We start from the raw sequence: 4,211 nt of genomic DNA, 5'->3' as shown, positions 1-4,211 counted from the left end.
TCTTTCGCTTACATGACCCCGCTAGTGGCCACTCAATGTGTGTGTCACAGAAAAGTAGAAAACGAGAAAAACACAGTCGACAGCAGCAGCAGCAGCAGCAGCAGCAGCAGCAATGAAATAATGATCATTTGTCTAATCAGGCTGTTCCCCAATGATCAGATCTCATTTGAACAAGCAGATTGTTACTCTGTGGCTTTAAACAATGGCTATTAACATTTCAGCCTCTCTCTTCCCGCTGGCCGCAGCGCAGGAGGTAAACACGGGGCCTTAACTTGGTTTCTGCGAGCCTTTAATCTTAAAATAGCCAAAAGGAGCGCTTGCACCTGCTGCTTTTCTAACCTTACGAGGCTAATGAGCCACATGCCTGAGTGCTCACACTGTTTGATTGCAGAGGCTTTTTAAAAAAAAGAACTGCAGTATATAGCGGCACTCGAAACTTCTGGGGGGAAAGCGCGAGTAGGCACATTGTTGTTATTATTTGAGATGGATTTTCTTTTTCAAAAAGAGACTTTGGGATGCTCGTCACACATCTGCTCATTTTGGCTCCATCAGACCTCATTCATGTCTGAATATTCTAGTGGCCGGGTGTAATTATTGGGAGAAAGACGGTGCAGGCTTTGTCCTGAACTTTTAGCAAATAGCACCCTTCAATGTGCTTTTTTCCTAAAGTCGAAAGTCGAAATTTACATTTTCAGCCATTATTGGAAACAGTTTTGCTGCCGGCATTTTTGTGGGTGATTTGCATCTGGTAATTTTTAGCAGAGACTGAAGCGTTTGAGGCTACAACCCAGCAGAGAAGACGGCATTGAAACTGGGGCAGGAGAGTTATGTGGGGAAGGAATGTTTTTTTTTTTTCTCTCTCTCTCTTTTTGAGGAACATGCTGTAGGGAAATGAAAAGAAGAAGTGTCAGAGCGACTTGCTGGAGGACGTGACGGAAGCAGGAGATGACTCCAGATTGCCCGGGCGCTGTTGTGGCTTAGCAAAAATAAATGAGAGGCAAAAAAAAAAAACAAGAACGGACTCGTGTGTTTTGAAATCTGCCTCTGCGGTTTGTCACAAGGACTCTCGGTGTAACCGCCCGGGTCCGGAGGGTGAAAGATCACTGTCTTCAAAATGAGAAATTGTGACGATCCCACGACGCAAAGACACTTTCAATTCGTTTTCTTCCACTGGTGGGACTTTAGTTCAGCTGTCTTGCACTATTAATTATTGAAAACCCTAAAAAGCACCTCATCCTTGGTTTTACCTTCCTGCTAAAACTGATAAACGTTCGACCTTCAGAATATTTGGAAGCAGAGGAAACAAGGCGCCGGGTCCAACCTCAGTGGGACCCGGCGCCTGGAATGTAATGACCTGCATATTTTTACATTCTTAGGCTGGATAGAAAACACCTGCCTTTTATAATGAGCATCAGGTGATCAACTCTCATTGGCCGGTCACATTATACCTGTGTGAGGCCACGCCCTTTTCTTTGTCTTTTCTTTTTTTCCGACCTGTCTGGGGGCTTTGTCGCTAATCTGGGAGTTTTATCGGAAGTGCAGTTTGTGACCTCACAAAGGGATGATTTCCAAAACTGCTTTCACAAACAGTGCAAGCAAAAGTAAGACAGCAGGTTTGCTGACAGAGACACACATTGTACCGACTGCAGTTATATTTAAGCTACATAGTAATGACAAAATGAATGTTACCCTGATTTTATAGTCCACATAACCTTTTAATAACGACTCAGTGGGTTTATAAAAGCCCTGAAACACAAATGCTCAACTCACGTACTTTACACTTTACATGACAGTCCCAGAACAGTAGCAGGCTCACGTCCAGCTCACTCACTTTCCATTACATCACCTTGCTGGGCTCAGTTCTGCTCGTTTAGGTGGCAGGTTTTTTTTTCCGAAGAGGAATTATCTTTAAAAAGTCTGCCCATCTAATACGGGCGCGACAGAAGGGGCATTAAGCCCGCGAGCTCTCCGATGGTTTATTTTAGCCGTCGTGCGATTGCGCGCCAGCACGCCGGGATCTGAGGAAACACGGCAACTCAGAAACGCAAATGGATCCTCAAACAATCCGAGAGGACGTGCAGCCGCGGCTGCCAGCTTTTACAGCCTGCACCCTGGCAGCATATGGTCATAGTGTGCCAACACATTAAGTCATGAAAGCGGGAGTGGGTGGGGGAGCCGGGGGGTGGGGGTGGGGTTTGGGGTGGAGGTGGGGGTTGGGGTGCTGAGAAGGCGTCGACCTGCCGGGTCGTCTTCTATCTGCTATCTGGACCTGGCCGCTGGACTCTGGCAGCGTCCAGACCTCTGAGTGCCGCGGACCACCGCAGCCCATCACGTGTTGCCAGCGCAGATCCTGCCCTCAAATGGGCTCCTGGTCGTCACCGGGGCCTCCGTAATCCACTTCCTGTCAGTGTGCATGGCCTGAGCCAGATGAGCCAGATGTGGACACGCACGCACACGCACACGCACACGCACACGCACACGCACACGCACACCACAGCCTTGCTAGTATTTATCTCTCAGCTCCTCCAGTGTTGGCTCCAGTCTCTGCTTTCCTCTGCGCTGATTTCCACTTTTGAGAAAACGACCCTCGCGCTGCCGCCGTCCATACCGAGCGTGTTTTTCCTGTCCAATCAAGTTCTCCCCGCAGGAAAAATTCAAGGATGTCAAGTCGCCGCACCTCGGCGCCGACTACTCCCTAATCCTCCGGGGAGCGCGAATCAGCTGTCAGGGCCGGGCCTCTCCGGCGCGTCTCTGCGAGTATTGATCACGGTCTGCTCGGCTCGGCCTAGCAGCCGCCGCCCTGCGGCCCTGCGGCTCGCATGATAAGCAGTGAGCAGCGCCGGCCGCTCCGCTCAAGCACCCCCTTCTCTGACACTCCTGGAGACTGGAGAGATTAAGTTCCAACTCTCAAATGATTAATCAATTTCAATTACCTCCCCCATGTGATCAATCATATTCTCATTAATGTCTGAAGCTTTGCCCCGCAGCAGCTGCGTGGTCGGCCTGCAACCTGAGCAGCGTTAGCCGCTTCCAGCTTTTTCAAAATGTCTTTTACAGTTTCGAAAGCAACTCGAGGGGTGGGCGGGGGGGTGGAAGGATGAGGGGAGGGGTGTTTTAACGACGTACAAATACTTTGTTGGTGTACTCAAGTAGATTTTTCAGATATCTGTACTTTGCTTAAGTATTTATTTTGTCTGATGGCCTTTTACTTTGACTCCCTTTGACTTTTGTGCACGGATATCTGTACTTTCGACTTTTCACGTTGGAAAAAACATGCTTGTTACTTGTGCGTAAAATTAAAGTGGTTGTAGCTTGCATTTGCTGTTGGCTTTTAAAATATAAACGTGGATGGTATTTCAGAGGGAGATTATTTTAGAGTGCCTCGGCTTTGCGGTCACTGTTCAGTACGTTTTCGGTACAGAGAGAAATAAACCTGTAGAAAATAACATTGGTTACTAATATTAACCAATCACACTAATCAGTAACCAGTAATGGTTCGCTGGTCATAACTATTAGTGATTACTGTTTGGTTGCGCTGCAGTTGAAATAGAAACATGTCGACAGTATCGAAAGTGGAAAAGCTGTTAAAAATGATCCAGATGCTCATCAAGACCTCAGGTCAGTTCACTCTAGATTATTCTGTCACTACTTTTTAATTTTTTGCAAAATGATCGACACATGTATTGTTTCATTAATGGCAACAAAAAAAAACAAAACATTTTTACTTTTAACTTAAGTGCATTTCAGAAGCTTTACTTTCTTACTTTTACTAGAGGAAAGGACATGAGTCAGTGCTTCTACTTCAAACAGAGTATTTCTTTTTTTAAACCAGCATCTGTGCTTTTATTCAAGTGCAGAATGTGAATACTTTTGCCACCTCTGGTGTCGGCTGCTTCCGCCTAACATCCTGGCGCCCTCGTCATCCGCCAGAAAAGGCAGAAAAACACCTTTGTGCTTCATTACTTAGCAACGACCTGCGGTTCCTCCAATTAGTCTGCTTCACGTCAGGTTCTTCTCCGACAAGAGGCAACGCGAAAAAAAAAAAAGAAAAAAAAAAAGAAGAGCAAACTCACCTCACCTTGTCGAACACTGACACGTTTTATTTATTTATATGTTTGCAGGTCAAATCCTTCCGTCCGCGATCTGCTTTACCACTTCCTGTCATGGAGAGCTGCAGCGAGACAGAAATACAGTGAAGTGAGCTCACTTTT

This window comes from Nelusetta ayraudi, unplaced genomic scaffold (genome assembly GCF_046127955.1).
Source record: "Nelusetta ayraudi isolate G7.1 ecotype Tasmania unplaced genomic scaffold, CSIRO-AGI_Nayr_v1 ptg000042l, whole genome shotgun sequence".
NCBI lineage: Eukaryota > Metazoa > Chordata > Actinopteri > Tetraodontiformes > Monacanthidae > Nelusetta > Nelusetta ayraudi.
The sequence above is the reverse complement of the archived record's forward strand: the minus strand, read 5'-3'. Positions refer to the sequence as shown.